This window comes from Silene latifolia, chromosome 2 (genome assembly GCF_048544455.1).
Source record: "Silene latifolia isolate original U9 population chromosome 2, ASM4854445v1, whole genome shotgun sequence".
NCBI lineage: Eukaryota > Viridiplantae > Streptophyta > Magnoliopsida > Caryophyllales > Caryophyllaceae > Silene > Silene latifolia.
Window position 1 is genome coordinate 90,487,088 of NC_133527.1, and position 18,286 is coordinate 90,505,373.

At 37.7% G+C, this 18,286-nt stretch overlaps 1 non-coding gene across 1 annotated transcript; it reads left to right on the forward strand.

Annotated features, from left to right (window-relative positions):
• The first annotated feature begins 6,392 nt into the window (after positions 1-6,392).
• LOC141644916 (small nucleolar RNA R71) lies at positions 6,393-6,499 on the forward strand. Its single transcript, XR_012544517.1, has one exon. It is a non-coding gene; the product is annotated as a small nucleolar RNA R71 (small nucleolar RNA).
• Positions 6,500-18,286: the final 11,787 nt, after the last annotated feature.

Here is an 18,286-nt window from a genome sequence, read left to right on the forward strand (position 1 = left end):
AAATCTAAACGATTCATATGAGATATGAAATGGTAGAGTACCATGCTTGTAAGTTTTCAAAAGAAACAAGTGCTCTTTTTTCCTTATTATAATCACGAGTACAACAGGTTTGTGGCTCGTGAAGCTGTCTTCCTAGAAAACAAGTTTATTTCTAGAAGACAGAGTGGGAGAAATTATTCAAGAGCCACAAAAGAATGTTATGTCGCGAGAAACTGATCTTTCTTGGCTATATGAGACTTTTTGTGTAAGACGTTGTTTCTTCAAAACCTAGGAGGTTAAAGTCATCACTTGTTGAAGACGATGAATTAGTGTTACTTTTAGAAAGTAAAGAGCTTGCAACTTACAAAGAAATTGTTTGATTCAAGATGATTACTTATGGAAAGTAATGAACATATGACTTACATGAGAGTGTTTAAGTCACAACTTAATACAAGGCATAGTGCCATGAAAATCCGAAATAAAGTCCTAGTGAATTGTTAGATATCAAAGCTTGATTGGTGGCAAAGGGTTTTGCACTAGTTGAAATGCTTAAGTCTATTTGGATCTTCTTAGGGATTGTGTTTCATTATAATGATATACATATAGCAAGTGAATCTAAATCCCACTTCTTCAATTAGAAGGAATGTATTCAATGCATGTCTTGAGTTTTGTAGATTTTTACCATCCTAAGATAATGTGAAACTTAAGAGAGGGTCTTAAGTAGGACATCAATGAGTTGGAATCAATATTTTGATCATGTTATAAAAAATTTCTCGATAGGTCGAGAAGTTGTGTTTATACATAAAGTTTAGTGGGAGTTACGGTAATTTTAATTAGTCAAATATGTGGATGACATATTGATCATTGGGAATGATTTAAGACTTTTGGAGTATTATAATACAAGTTTAATATCCGGATTTATGAAGATAAATCTACATGATATTAGCGTCATAGAAGAAGTCTTATATTGATAAGATTCATGACTAGTTCAATCAAGTTGAACATATTTGATTGATTCCATTTGCTTCCGCTGTCGGATCAATTAAATAAGTAATGATGTATAACACTTCATATGCTTTGAGTATGATGAATTGTTTTAAAATCGAATTGAAGTAATTGTTACCAAGTAGCCATATAGATTATCTTTATGTGCTTGTGGAAGCATTAAGGGTGTAAAGTTAAGTGTTTTGATGCAATTCTGTGTAAGGGTGTTACACAAATGACAATTGACAATTGAGATTGCGCATGGTTTCCAACAAAACCATAATCAAAACACATTAGGATGGTTAAGATACCATTGTGGCTATGTTATTTAAGAAATAGATTTTCTAGAATCGTTCAAGGCAATAAAGAACAATGAGAAATATTTACAACGGAAATTGAGTATACTTGCAATCATGAGATGTGCAAGAAGGATGGGTCCCGCACACTGTGAAAACAGTGGGAGCTATTGTAAGGCTAGAGGGCCTATGTTTTGATTGGATCTCGACACGTACTCAGAAAGTTTTGTAATGCAAATGTATACATTATAAAGGAAAACGAGTATGTAGTAAGTTTGAGTAAGGTACAAGAAGTTGATAAAACCTACTAACCAAAGACTTCTCATAGGCTTAACATGATGAGTCATGTCATTTCAATTGAATTGAGATGAACAACTACATTCAAGATCAAACTGGATTATAGAATATGAAGTAGTAATCAAGTATTGACTACTCATATGATAATCACATTTATCGTTCGAGTTTTTAAATCTGAAAACTCCTTTTATACTTTTTTACATCCAAACAGGTTGTAGAGACAATATTGAACCCCGTTAAAGTGAACCCGGATTAACATGGTATTCGCCCATATTCACTTATATGAGGTGACGTCTCGAAGTGACTAGAGTGTGATGCGATTGATGGCAAGTTCAAGTGCCATAGAGTCATATGAGATGACTAGTCGATCACATAGGCAGACTGTTTGGAACACTTTGTCGGGCCTTATGACCGCTTATAGAGTTCTGGCAAATTTATATAGCCTGGTCGTGGCGAGAGCAACTATAGTATTCTAATGAGTCGATTCTTTTGACTAAAGTCTGTTCGCCTAAGGTGGCACAGTTTCAGATTAACTTTGATTTGTGTTACTACGACCTTCGTAAATGGGGTCAAATGGGCATATTTTGGGTTATGATGGCTGTGGCTAATCGAAGGGAATAAGTGCAATAGGAATTGTCCACCCCCTTGTCAGGGTTAAAACAATATCTCAGGGCCACTCGAGGAGTAATGAACTGGAAATGCGTGGCCGCGCTCGGAAGGTATCTATGGAAGATAACTCCGGTCAATGAGTTATTCTCCAGATCGAGGAAACCACTCTCGATATGATCACTTGCAAGTACGACCTGAAAGACACCTTGCATTGAGTGGGAGATAGTAATAGGACAAGAGAATTGATGACGCACACTTGTCGAGGACAAGTGGGAGATTGTTGGAATATGTGTCCTCCAACAATAATGCGATCACAATTGTCGATCATGATGATCACATGTTTAAATCTCATTTTAAGAATACATGTGGGATGTAATATTTTACAGTCAACTGGTCCACACATATCGGTAATGATTGGCTGTCTAGAGTTTGACATTACTGTCGTGCGACGGTGGTGATCAGTTGATCCCCTTAGGTCATACCTAGAGGGAAATACTCTTAATTTATTATTTAATTAATCGTATGCCGATACGAGTTAATTAAATTGCTTAAAATTGACGGATGATTTTGTGAGTATAGTTAACGTGTCTTGTTGTAATTCGATTAAATTAGATACGGTCTAAGTAATCAAATTGCCTTGTTACTTAGATTAAATTATTGTTTACGAAACAATTGAAATTGAAATTGAATGAATAATTTATTATAAATACAAGACGTTGTAATTTATAATTTGATAAACCGTTTTGGTACAAGTAATTATGAATTACTAGTCAATTTTATATATGACATAATTTATGAGTATGTGTATTTTTAATATGTTAAAAATACATTACAAATTCACATGTCAAGTAACATGTCACATATGTCACAATTGACAAATGACAAAATAAAATGGACCTCCCATTTTATCTCAAATGTACCGAAATTTAGGGGATTAAGGTTTATATATTGTGTTTTTTATCTTAGTGGAAAACATAATGATAAAAACACTACCTCTAGCCATGCATGCCTAGTCTTGCCTTGAGAAGAACAAGACCATGCATTGGCTCCCCAAAATTGAACCCCCCCCCCCCCCAACCGGTTTTCTTATGTGTGCACAATAGAGTTTTTCTCTATTATTCATTCATTTACTACACATATAATTTTCTAGTGTAAGAAAATTTTATTTTCTCCATCTTGTGAAGAATCTTAGAGAGAAATAAACCTTACAAATCATTCCTCTTGACCGAAATTTTCAAGAGAAATACAAATTTGTTTTGTGTCAATTTTATGTAAGACTTGTATTATTTCTAGTACAAAATAATATTAGTTATTATGAGTTTTCCTTGGGTATATGCTTTTGGGAGAGATTCTAAACTTGAATCTTGTTCATCCATTATTGGAAAGCTCAAGAACTAACAAGAAGGAGATCTTGTTGGTGCCCATTAAACCGAAATTCATAGTAAGGGTTGATGATTTCTTCTCTTTTAATTTAAGTTTGCATGCATAAGATTTGTATTTATTTTATGACTAAATAATTTCTCACATATATGAATATGTTAAATTAATGAGATTAATATTTTCTAACAAACACCTCCATGATAGACTCGATAAAGTCGGAAAAGATGCTTATCATGCAACGTTATTGGGAAGTGGCGGGGGCATTACAAATATCGAAAGGTATTCTACGGTAAGCAAAGGTACCATAGGGACATGTAAATGTGGTCTTCTCTTGGTCATCCGGGTGAATGGGTATTTGAAAGAACCCGGAATAATAATCTAGATAGCAAAAGTATTTGTGACATGCCAACCGCTCCAACATTTGGTCAATAAAAGGCAAAGGGTAGTGGCCTTTCTTGGTGGCTAGATTTAGCCTCCTATAGTCAATGCACATTCTCCAATCCGTCATAATTCTAGTTGGAATTAATTCATTTTTATCATTTTTGACTACGGTGGTTCCCCCTTTCTTAGGAACCACTTGGACCGGACTCACCCATTTGGAATCGGAAATAGCATAAATAATTTCCGCATCCAACAATTTAAGAACTTCCTTTTTTACCACTTCTTGCATGTTAGGATTTAGTCGTCTTTGACCTTGGACACATGGTCTATGATCTTCCTCAAGATTAATTCGATGCATGCAAAATTCGGGGCTTATGCCCTTTAAATCATCAAGTTTGTAACCAATGGATTTCTTGTGAGACCTTAAGAGATGAAGCACTTTAGCCAATTGACTCTCGTCTAATTTAGCACTAACAATTACCGAACACATCTCCTTATCATCAAGAAAAGCATACCTCAAATTGGAAGGGAAGGGCTTAAGTTCGGGTTTTTGTACCTCAAGGTCTTGAGGTGGAGCAACCAAACCTATGAAGTGTGAAATTTCTTCCAATGATAGCTCCTCTCCATCCAATTCTTGCTCCAAAGCATCAATATCCTCATTTCCAATATCATCATCACATGTAAATGATTCCAATAACAAGAGTGCCTCCAAGGGATCTTTAGATAAAGATCGAGGTGTAGAGTCTTCTATAACAATGTCAACAACATCCAAAATGTCAATAGTCTTCTATCATATGACTCTTCATGGCTTTGTTCAAATTATATGTGACCTTATCGTCACCCACTTCTAATGTGATTTTACCATTCTTGACATCAATTACCGCACCCGCGGTATGTAAAAAGGGTCTTCCCAAAATGATTGGGATTTGGGCATCTTCGGCCATATCAAGAACAATAAAATCAACCAGAATGAAAAATTTACCAACCTTAACGGGAACATCCTCCAAAACTCCCAAAGGGCGTTTTATAGAACGGTCCGCCATTTGCAATGTGACACTAGTACATTTTAAGACTCCCATATTAAGCTTAGCCCCTAAATCACATAAAGCTTTATCAATTTGGTAGATGCCAATTGTGCATGGAATAGAAAAGCTACCGGGATCTTTTAACTTAGAAGGGGACTTGTTTTGCAAAAGAGCCCTCACCTCGGCGGTGAGAGCTATTATTTCAACTTCATCAAAAGTCCTCTTCTTAGTTAAAATGTCTTTCATGAATTTAGTGTAAGATGGAATTTGAGTGATTAATTTGGTAAAAGGAACGGTTACCTGGAGATTCTTCAGAACTTTCATGAACTTTCCGAATTGAGAATTCTTTTGATACTTGGCCAATCTATGAGGGAATGGAACTTTGACTTTTTCCGGCATCTTTGCTTCAACATCTTTCTTTGGTGGAACATCCTCCACATCTTTGACTTTCTCAACAACAAGTGGATCATCCACCTTCTTTGGAACATCTTCAATTTCTTTACCATTTGGAGAAATCTCCAACTCAACAAGTACCTCCTCATCTTAGTTGGGCATGGATGGCCCATCATATTTCGCACCGCTTCTTAAGGAGATAGCATTAAGGATAGCATGTGGTTGCTCACCTTGAGGGGGTAGTTGACCCGTTTTCCTTTGAGAGCTAGATGAGGCGAGTTGAGCCATTTGTTGCTCCAACATCTTGATCGCGGCATTTTGAGCTTGCTCATTCTTTTGGATTTGAGCCAATAATTCCTTTTGTATTTGGACTATCAAGCCCTCAAGCTTTCGTCCTTCTTGGTTCTTTTGTTGGGTATTTTGTGGTGGGGGTTGATTTTGTTGGTAATTTTGTTGTGGGGGCCTTTGTTGATTTTGATAACCCGGTGGTGGATTATACTTTTGTTGTTAAGGGACATAGGCATTTTGTTGTGGTGGGGGTTTTGGTTGAGGATTAAGCACATTGTTGCTTCTATAAGACATATTCGGGTGAAATCTTGTATTTGGATTATATGTATTTGAAAATTTACCCGGTGGATAAGAAGTCTGTCTTAAAGCTTAAAAAGCATTTACCTCTTCGATGGGAGCTTGGCAATGAGCGGTGTAATGACCCGCACCTCCGCAACTGTCACAAACGATGATTTGACTTGTAAAAAACACGACATTTAGTTGTTGGAGGGAATCTCTAGCATCTCTTTCCGCCAATTGTTGTTGAAGTAAGGCAATTTGAGCTAGCAAGACAGAGTTGTTGGAGGATTCTTCTTTACCTTTGAGTGGCACAATTCGGTAATTGACATATTGTGCATCATGGACCGCCATATATTCGATCGTGGCATGAGCAAGGTCGGTGTCAATTTGATCAAACCGCCCATTGTTGGCGGAATCAAGAATCCTTCGGGACTCGGCACAACATCCATTATAGAATGTTATAGCTAGAGACCAATCATCTAACCCATGATGTGGGCATTATCTTTGTCTCTCCTTGTACCTCTTCCAAGCTTCATATAAGCTCCCAAGAGCTTGTTTACGGAATTCGGTGATTTGGCTCCTCAAAGTTTGAGTTTTCTCCGGTGGAAAAAAACTTTTGATAGAAAGCAAGAGCCAATGTCTCCCAATTGGTGATTCCCATGGCGGTGCGGTCAAGGCTATTGATCCAAAGCTTGGCCTTGTCCTTCAAAGAGAAAGGGAAAAGTATTTCCCTTATTTGGGCTTGAGTGACGCCCGTTTGACGGATCAATAATCGCAGAAATTTTGCACATGCAAATTGGGATCCTCCAAAGGACTTCCCCCAAATTACTTCCTCTCCACATGGCTAATGAAAGCCGGCTTCATCTCGAATTCTGGCATGGTAATTTGAGTAGTTGTGATACCGGCTGGAAGCATTGCCTCGGTGGGCTTTGAGTGATCGGAAAGCTTCACCATCTTTTTAGTAGGAGATGATGGTGGTGGAGATGATGAACTTGAAACTTCCTCCTCTTCAAGGGCTTCTTGTGTTAGGTTCATATACCTATTATTAGACTCCTCTAATAGTTAACTAATTAACTTCTTAATTATTAGTTCTTTAGATCTAGTGCATGGATAACAAAATAAATGATTTATGAGAAAAACAATGTCCCTTACATTGTAGGTTGATTATGTGGTTGGACGTTGTGTGATAGTAGTATCATGTATAGTGATATGCGGTTGTATAAATCCCAAAACCAAGTTATTTACAATATGCTATTAAATGATTAAACTTGTGATATGAATGCTTTAGGGTAGATACTAGTCGTGTGTGAAAGTTTGATGACCAAGTTGTGTTGATATAGGAATAGGAGGGTGTTAATGAGGGCTTGTGACCTAGAAAAAAGGAACCTAGAGCTTACCTTTATTCCGTCAGATTTTACCCCTATTTGATTTAGTTGCCGTTTGTCCTCTGTTTATTGTCTAAGGTTGAAATTTTTATGAGTGATAACCCACTGAGTTATCTTACCAATGTTGTTGGTCTCATATTTAAAAGTTCTATGGTTTGGGAGAAGTAAATAATTTAGTAGACAATGGTCAGAATGTTCATGTACAGTTATGTTTTCGACAAACAATTTTGTAAAATTTCTCATTTAATATGTACTAAATATTTTTGCTTAATTCTAACTCCAGTGTTTAAAAGATTCAAATATATTTTCAAATTGATAAGCTACGTTACAAGATAAATTTTTGACAATTAATAATGATTTTTACAAGTTGACCTAAGTTTTTGACAAATTGCTGATCACTTTCTGTTTCCACCCACTGAATTGTAAAAATCTTTATAAAATGATTATTCGAGATTTGGGCTTAATAATTTTTCTCATGTTTTGAAAACTATTTATATTTTCTGGAAAGTATAAAAACTCAACGTAAAATGTAACGGTTATTTAATGGTGATTGTTGAAAGTTACAGCTTGCCTTTGATTTCCGAAAACGCGAGTTTTACCAAAAGTTTAATATAATGTTTTATCAATTCTTAACCTATGATAAATGGGAGGTGGGAGTGATGATAGGAGGACCTAAAGAGGGGTAATAAAGGGTAAAATTGACCACACCTTGTTTTGTAGGTATAGAATATTTAAAAATAATAAGCCATCTTTCCTCGGGTAGAAACTTATGTTGCCTTGTTTTACTTTTAAAGAACCATGCCTCCAAAGAGATCTACACCTACTCCCTCTAGCATGTGCCAAGAGGATATTGTCCGTTTGATATCTATGAATGAGGCTTTGACTGCGGCTCTGAAGGCTAAAGGGTCAGTTCAGGATCCAGCAAAGATGAGTGCTAGTATCGCAAGGCACAACCCGACGAAATATGACGGATTAGGGGAATGGTGTGGTTTCAACTCGTCGTCAAAAGGTACCAACAAAAACAATATTTATAACTTCACAAACTACTCTTAGTGAAGAGGTAAGTAAAGGTCGGATCCTAAGGGACGGGTATTAATGTAGGATTCTCAATTGCAAATAACTGTGTTTTAGGGTGTCACAATTTGGGTTGAGGTGATGTGTAATCTAAACTAATCAACAAAATGAAAGTAAAGTAAAATAAACAAAGCAAAGCAATTAAAGAGGTTTGTAAACAAATGATTAAAAGCACTAGGGTGTCATGGGTTCATAAGGGATTCATGGGAGTAGCCCATACAAACATGTTCTCAATTAGATGCAAGCACTTATTGTTGTGATGGGATCGAGTTAGTGTATATCTTACAATCCCTAAGATGGTTTAGGTCCCGGAGCCGAGTTGTCTAGATTGTACAACACCTACAAGTCGACTTAATCCTTCATATTCAACTCTATGCATGGTCTAATGAGGCTCGAGTTGGTTTATATCTTACAAGCCTTATTGAAGAGATAAGGAATGGATCAAAAAATGCAAGGATTCATAGGCTCGCATTTTATCAAACATTACATGTGCATAGGCTAAAATCACAACAAGCAAGCAAATTAATTATGAGAACATATTAGATTAAGCATAGATCAATCCCCATGTTTGTTTCCCCTAATTCCCCATTAACCCTAGCTAAAGAACTACTCACTCATGATCAAGTTTAGCATGCTAATAAGGTTGTCAATCATACTAACAAAGCAAAACACGATGAATAAATGAAAGTGATTAACAATAATTAAACAATGGTAAAGAGGAATTATACCTATGAAGATGATTCCAAATAATAAAGCAAAGAATAATAGAAGTACTTGATGATTGATGGAAGGTTGTCAATCCTCCAAATAAACCCAAATAATCTTCTAATTACCCAAATAAAAGGAAGAACAATAGAGAAATTAAGGAAAGATTAAGATGTAATTAATATTGAGAAATTTATTACAACTAAATTAAGACTAAATTATGATAGGATTAAGAGAGTATTCAGAGTTGATAAGATTGGATCCAATCTAGGTAGTATAAAGAGGTATTTATACTAAAATTAAGTACAAGAATTAGGGTTACTAAGGGCTTAAATGACTATTAAGACCCTAAGAAAAACATGAGAAAATGCTACTCCTGAGGGACATGCGCGGATCCTCCTTGCTAGTCCTGCCACGATCCGCTCGTCCCGTGTTGTGGCACGGGTTGTTCTGTCTTGAGATCCGCTCGGATCAGGGAGGGGACGCTCGGATCCTTGCTCTCCAGTCCGCTCGTCCCGGGATCAAGTCGCTCGGATCCAGGCAGATTGGTACGCCCGGATCATGCTCGGGCCGCTCGGATCCTCGGGCATAGTAGTTCTCTTGTTTAGCTCCTTAACAATCCGCAAGGATCGTGTTGGGGATGCAAGGATCTTTTCATCATTGCCCATTTGACTTTATTTATCTACTTAGGCCTCTAGTGTCGGTCTTTTCTTTGATGCTTGGTCATTAGATGCGATCCATTTAGCTCCATTTCACCTCTTAAATGCAAGGTTAGTAATCTTTTCCTACCAAGGAGACAAAACCTCAAAGAATATGCAAAATGGGAAAGTAAAGATAATAAATGACCCAATTATGTGCTAAAAAGCATAGGAACGAGGTTAATTCGGGGACTAAATGTGCTCAAATATGAGTCACATCAAACATCTCCAAACCGAACCTTTGCTCGTACCGAGTAAATAGGTGAGTAAAACTAGGACCTTTATTTAAACTAGCCTACTAATATAACCGATATGAGACAATTAACGGGTCTCACTCTGCCTCTTCAACTCACAACAAGACAACCATGAGGTAGGAAGCCTTGTTGCAAGGCAAGGTGGGGCTTGCCAAAATGGCGATACATCCAAGCATTAAGCACACAAAACAAGTAACGGATACATCTACAAAAGAATAGCCACTTTCCTCATCTAAGTGGCGGAAATTATCTAAAAGGGAAGCAATCTAAAGTTACACACTCCATCATTTATACGGTTTCTTCAAACTAGTAAGCCTAGGAGGATACCAATAAATCACCTTCAAGTTGTGTCAAGCTAGGGTACCTTTGTCCTCAATCGTTAAATGGTTTCGTCAAGAGTAGTCTCTTTATGGTGTTAGAAACATTATAGGATCGCTGAATTCCCCCTCTTGTCTAGACATGAAGAAGGGTCGTCCCCTCTCCACCATGCATAAAAGTGTGTTCAATGGAAAAAGGGATCAATGTATTTTGAGTTTCATGATAGGAGTTTGCTTTTGATTTTGTTGTTATTCCCCCCAATTTATTGTGGCATTTGACATTTTTTTTTACAACAATTTCTTTTTGCCATTTCTTGATGTTTGGCATTTGATGCTTGACAATTTTCAACTTTTTGCATTTTTGAACATTTTCAAAGTCACCTTATTTGTAACGAGGGCGCTTATATTTGAAGCATAGGAGTTCTTGTTTTTGTACTCCTCTTTTCTTTGATGCAAATTGCAAACTTCTTGTTTTTCATTTTGGTACTTGAACTCAAATTGATAATTTTTGTGCCCATTCCCTTTTTTTGTTGACAAAATGTGATAGAAGTGGAAGATGGTTGCATGGTTTCAAGGGTCACCTTGGAATAAACGGTAGCCAAGGAGTTATCACACCACAAGGTACTCTTGACTAGGCCTTAATCCATGGGTCAAAGGATACTAGCATGACACATCCTAGGTATTTTAGAGGCATTCTAGTGAGCAAAGGATCAAGAAGAAAAAGTATCTACAAGGGCCTTATATACACTTGTCAAGTTTCCAAATGGATGTTTTCACAAAATTTTTCCTAAAATGCAACTACATGCCATGATGCAACTAACATTTATACAACCTAATGCAAATGCTTCTATCAACTAGTATGTCATATAAACTAAATGCAACTCCTAAAATCACATTGGTGTATACCGCATCAATAAAAATAAAGCCACATAGTCATTAACATAGAGAGAAAAAAGGAGATTGGAAAGATCATACCATGCGGTCTTCATATTCTTCATGCCTCGGATGTGGCTTAGTCGATCCAATGTAATAGGAGGAAAACCACACAAACAAGTATATACAAAATATACAATTCTACACTATAAAGGAATGAACATGTTTTTGGTTTTTCATTTTTTTATGGCTTTTGTTTTTATGAAATAATGGAACATATTTTTGTGTTTTTAAAAAAAAAATCATTTTTTTTCATTTTTTTATTTTAAAAGTTAAGTTAGAATTTCCCATCCCCACACTACTATGGCCATTGTGCCATTGTCCTCAATGGCCAATACGATAGAAAATTATGCAAGCTAAATGAGAATGCATGATTTCTACACTAATATGCAAACGACATGTCATATATATAAATGATGCAATCTATTCTACTCTATATGATGCATGATTTTATTGGTTGGAGAGCTAATTTTGATTAACTCCCATTCCTTGTGTTTAAACTTCACCAACCAAGTAAGACACAATTTCTAGTGTAAAAGTAGGGAAGTTCATGCACAAGTATGCAATGCATGAAACTAATTGTCATTTTGGATTTTCAAAAGTGGGAAAAAAATGAGACACCTCAATGGAACCCAGGTGGGAGTCCTTTGAGTGTTGCTGAGACTAAAAACAAATGATCAAGATAAAAACAATTAAAAAAAGAGATATAAACAAAGATAGAGTAGGTGTAGGAAACTCACAATGGAATTGGTTGAAGTCAAGTAATCAACCACGCATATGTGGCATCCTCCAAATAGCTTGTCGATGCTCAATTGTCGCTCATTGCGACATCCTCATCACTATCATCAACTTCTTCTTCATCATCCTCATCGTCTACCTCCATTGACCCGGAGGCTTCACCACTCTCATCATCATCATGTGAATTTTTCTCTTCTTCCTCTTCTTCTTCTTGGCAAGAATCACTACCTTCTCCGTCTTCAACAACAATCTCCTTCCCCCTAGAAACTCGACTATCCATGTTGGCATCTTTAGAGGCACTTGGGAAGAATATCTCTATATCCGCCCAACTAGTCAAAGGACATGAAGGATCAAGGAGTCCTTGCCTAGCTAGATGTAGTAGGGGTGGATATTGAGCACGGTAAGCATTCATCCGATCTTCATGAGCTTCCTTATGCATATCTTGCATTAGTTCGGTCAAATAGTCGTTGCCTACCATGACGTTAGAGACACTTGGTTTGAATTCTTGGTAGGAAAATGGATACGGTGGAGTCACAATGGAGGAGGAGGAGGAGGGCTTTGCATTTGATTCCCTATGTCGCTTGATGATCATTTCGGCTTCCTCGGAGACGGGTAGAAGGTAGTTTGGGCTATGGACAGTGATGCGGCATATTTTGCTAGGCAAGATGAAGGACTTAGCTTCTTTTATGAGCCACTCATACTTGTTGTCAAGATTGTCATTCTTGACCCAATGGAATTTGTTGATCATAGTGGCCATATCAAGGAGGTTGCTCCCTTTAACCGGTTTGTAGGTTTTATCTTTGTTGAAATCTGGGTTAAAGTGTTTGGCTAACCTCGTCACTAAGCCTCCATTCACAGTGTAAGCCGCTCCTTCTTTCCCATTATCAATTTCAAGCCACCGATCAAGTAAAAATTGAAGGATGTTGTATTCTTTGGTGAACTTTCCATTGATATTCATGGTAGACTCAAGGTAGACAAAATCACGCTCGGTAAAGTGATTGGTGCTTTTTCTTGCAGTCAAAGTGTTGCCCACAAACTTGTGCCATACCCTTATGCCCGGATGGTGAACATATATAACATGGCACTCTCGGAAAAAGAGTTAAATTTTTGCCCGGTTATCGCTTTCAAAAGGGGTGCGGCATCATATTTTAAAGGCTTTTTTGTATAATGATAATGTTGTAAAAGACCAAACACTTCACCAAACTCACTCAAAGTCATTCTTCTAGTGTTGTTCTCAAGACAAAATTCAACTTATTTTTGAGCCTCTACCTTAGACACCTTCAAGGAGCTGATGAACTCCATGGTTAGTTAAGGGTAAGTCAATTCTTCCATTTCAAAGAGGGTTAGCAACCTCATGGACTCGAAAAATTTCCTAGTTCTCTCAAGCACACCCAATTTTTCTAAGGCATCTTGACATATAAACTTGGTAGCCACAGTAGTCTTCCTAGTAAGGGATAAAAATGCATTCCTATGAGCATCGGTTAAGAAAGTTACCTCCGGAAAATTTGGCAATTGTTCTATAACCGGAGTAGGTGTAGTAGCTTCCTCAATAGGAGTTGCAATTTCTTGGATGTCCACCCTTGGTTGTACCACTACCAAAGCCTTTGATGCAAGAAGAGCTTGTTGCCTCTTGGATAAATTTGGAGTTTTGGGTGCCTTTCCGCCTTTTATTCTTGCCATGATGTTCTCCTTCTCAAATTTGTATCAACAAATCAATATTGTGCTTGAATGTTCCTTGTTTCCTCAAGCTTCAATCAATTCCCAATCAATTTTAGGGTTTTTGAATTTATACCCAAACCTTAGAAAATTCATTTAATTTGTGAGGATTTTGATGTGTAGAAGGTCTTTTGTTGATAAAGGAGTGATTTAATCTTGATTTGAGGAAGTTTTGTTTTGATGGTGGTGATTTTGGTTGAGGAATTTGTGTTTTTGAATGAGGGGATTTAGGGTTTTGAGGAAGAAAGGATGTGTGTTTGTGTTTGTAAAAGATAGAAATGATTTTGGGAAGGAGGGGATGAATCCCGTGTTTTTATTAAGTAGCTGCTCGGGACGCTCGATTTCTAGACGGGACGCGCGGATCCTCAGGCAGTACGTGCTGAAATTGCCAACCCGTGCTAGGACGCGAGAATCTTCCTCAGGACGAGCGGCTTGTAGCCAGGGACGAGCGTCGTGCTGACGATCTGCTCAGATTTTGTAACAATACACTTTCTTCAATTCAAGCTTTCCCAGGACCCGCGTCCTAAGGACAGGACGCTCGGATGTTCCTCTGCAATGCCCAAATCATCAGCAGCTCGAGCGGATCCCGTCTTGGGACGCTCGGATTCTCCTCTACTCCCACGAGCTCAGTTCTACCCGTGGGGACCTCTTTTCCCAAGTTATCCTTTCTTCTTTTCCTTTGTTGATATTATGGGTGCACTACAAAGGCTCAGGTAGCGTAGGTATTTGCCATCCCCACACTAGATCAAACACTACACATCAAAACACGTTAAAATACCGCTCTCACTTTCTCTCATGTCGAAAATCTTGATCAAAGTATAAAATTGCAAATACAAAAATGACAAAGATGCAATAAAGGAAATAAAATGCTAGTTAAGGGGTTAGAATATTTACAAATGGTGGTTTAGGGAGGACTCCACCAAACTCTCATTCTTGGATGAGATGTCAAAGGGGCAAGGCTAAGGTGTTGTTGATGTTGCTCAACACCTTGTAGAAGTAGTCGAAGGCTTGCTCATTTTCATTATAAAGATCTTGCATAGATCTTTGCGCATTGTGTTCTTCATGGTGGTGACCGGAGTCAACATGATTACAAGGATCAATAAAGCCTTGATCTAAGGTCATAGCATTGCCAATGTAGGGATTGACTAATCCTTCACATTCATCATCCCATAGGCCACAAACTTCATTAGCTTGTTCCCCAATGATGTCATGAGTTGACAAGAGCAACTCCTCTTTCTTGATGTTATGGCCAATGACGCCTTCTTCCTTACTTGTCATGATTGGTGGTGAGCTATTCAAGCTCTCATTGTTGTTGAAATTTCCTTGTTCTCCGGATAGAGCTACTTGAAAGTTATCCACTTTCTTCTTCCATATGGGTGATGTTTCTTTATCCATAGCTTGATTTTTGCATAGAGATTCTAACTTCTTCCTATCACTTTCTCTGCTATAATGATTGACCATGAAACATGGCTTATGTAGTCGGGGAGCTCTCATTATTTTGTCAAGATTAAAAGTGATTGTCTCATCCCCCACTTCAAGTGTGAGCTCTCTATGTTTCACATCAATTACTGTTACCGCGGTATGCAAGAAAGGTCTTCCTAAAATGATAGGAATGTTGGAATCCTCCTCCATGTGTACAATGACAAAGACTATCGGAATGAAGAATTTGCCAATTCTCACGGGCACATCCTTCCAATCCCTAAAGGTACCTTTGTTGATCGATCCGCCATTTGAAGAGTAATGTTGGTGCATTTGAGCTCTCCCATTCCTAGCCTCTTACATATCGAGTATGGCATGACACTTACAGTTGCTCCAAGGTCACATAATGCTTTGTTGATTGTAGTGTTGCCAATGGTACATGGAAATAGAAAAACTTCCCGGATCTTTGAGTTTTTGAGGGGGACTTCCTTGTAGAATAGCACTCCTCACTTTGAAAAAGGCAATAGTCTCCAATTTTCAGATGGATTTTTCTTGGTAAGAATGTCTTTCATGTACTTTGCATATGCCGGAACATGATTGATCAATTCCGTGAATGGGAGTGAGACTTCTAAGTTCTTCACAATTTCCATGAACTTTCCAAGTTGATCATGAAGCTTAGGCTTAGCTTTCCGACTTGGGAATGGAAGTCTAATCACAATAGGCTCTTTTTCCTTAGCCTTCTCTTCATTCTTCTTCTTTGAAATTTCATTGGAAGTAGGATCTACATCCTTAGAGTTCTCCACAACTCCTTGCTAGTCACTAACATCCACAATATCTTCATCAATTGGCCTCTTCGGCCCTTCATATCTTGTACCACTCCTCAAATGGATGGCACTCATCGTCTCATATCTTGGAGGATTACCTTGAGGTGGTAATTGCCCCTTTTGTGTTTTACAGCTAGAAGGTGCTAATTGGGTCATTTGAGTTTCCAACATCTTGGTGTGAGCTAGTATGTTGTTGATGGTGATATCTTTGGCTTGGCTATCTTTTTGCATTGGGTGAAAAATTCTTGTTGGTTCTTTTGCATTTGGAGGACCGCTTTTTGAACATCAAAGCTTTGGTCATTTGGTTGGTTGTAGGAAGGTTGATTTTGGTAACCTTGGCTTTGGTTGAAAAAGGGTCTTTCAGCTTGGTTTCTTATTGGAGCTGAGGTGTATGTTTGTTGGGGGTTTTAGATATTTTGGCTCTTATATGAAAGATTTGGATGGAATATGGTTTTATCATTATAGTAGTTGGAATAAGGGGTACCATTCTTGTATGCTTAGAAACCATTAACTTGTTCACTTGTTCCCCTACATTCATTTTGATCATGTCCCAAGGTTCCACAACTTTCACATACTCCACTTAGGATTGAGGATGATGCCACCATAGCATTAACATGTTGTTTGTGTGATTTGGAAGCTTCATCAAGCTTAGCCATGGCCTTCTCAAACTTCAAATTGATGGTGTCGATGTGAGCACTTAATTGAGCACCCAATTGAGTGATGGAATCTACCTCATGCTTTCCTTCTCTTGTGGCCTTTCGAGGCCTACTATATTGGGAATTATGAACCGCTATCTCTTCGATTTTGGCCCATGTTTGATTGTCATCAACTTCGGTAAACATCCCATTGGATCTCATATTGAGAATATTGCGGGAATCTTCATATAGACCGTTCCGAAATTGTTGCACAAGGACCCACTCACTAAGCCCATGGTATGGACAAGAAAGACAAGTGTCCTTAAATCTCTCACATGCTTCATATAATGATTCTTCATCCCTTTGCTTGAACCCGGTGATTTGGGCTCTCAACATATTAGTCTTCTCTGAAGGGTAGAATTTCTTGTAGAAAGAAAGTGCTACCTTCTTCCATGAATAAATACAAAGGGTAGCCTTGTCTACGCTCTTCAACCATTGCTTTGCGGTACCAATCAAAGAAAAAGGAAATAATACCCATCGGATTTGGTCTTGAGTAACTCCGGTTTGAGAAATTGCATCACAATAGTCACAAAAAGTCTCCATATGTGAGTGAGGGTCTTCACTAGGCATCCCTCCAAATTGACTTCTTTAACTAATTGTATGAATGCGGATTTGGCAATGAAATTACCAGTTAAATGTGGTGGTGCAGGAGTACCATTTGGTAGGTTCTCCTCAGGTGGTACGGAATGTGATGAAAGTTTAGGCATTGTAGGTTGATTTTGTGGTGGTTTTGTATTGGGTTATCCTCTCCTTCTCTTGCAAAAGTGTTGGTAAACTCAATGTTATTTGGTTGAATGTCCACAATCTCTCCAATGCCTACAACTCTTGAAGTACTTCTAGTAACTCTTCTATTGTTGGTTAAGGTTATTTCAATCTCGAAATCAATAGGTAAAAAATTTCCTTGTGATCTCTGTGGACGCGGGCCCACAGGGCGAAAAGCGAAGCAAGCTTTTCTTTTGTTGCATTTGTGGAGTCGCCACCAATTTATTGTGGAAAATTGGAAACCGTTCGAATACCTCGTGTTATGTCAAAACACAAAGTAGTGACATAGACACTAAAGACTCGTTACCCTTAGCATTCTATGTCTAGAATGACTCTCGTGGATGCCAATGAACACGGATGTTCACAAAGATCTGGAGTAAGGGGTGAGGGTACGTATTAGGAAGCTCTTTTGATCGAACACCTAATCCTGCCCGCCTCGATAGCGGCCTCTACTAATGATTAGGGAAGTTATTCATACTTGATATGTTGTCGATTATATGCATGCAATGCAACATTCATTAGATTAATCCTAGCATGTGAGAATTAATACTAAGTCGGTTATCACGTAATTTAGCATACAATTGAGTCGAAGAAGGAATTTAAGATCGATTACATGTGAGAGTAGACAAGCAATACGATAAAAGAAATACAATAAAAATACAATAAAGAAAATTACAATAATTACATTGGATTAATTGATTTATGTTGAAAATACATTTAAAACAGATAATTTTAGAAAAGAAAGAATAAATAAATAAACAAACAGAAATTAGGTGATAATACGATTAATAGTAAATTAAATACGTAAACTAATAAACTAGGTAAAGGCAGAAACGGGAGTTCAGAGACAGAACT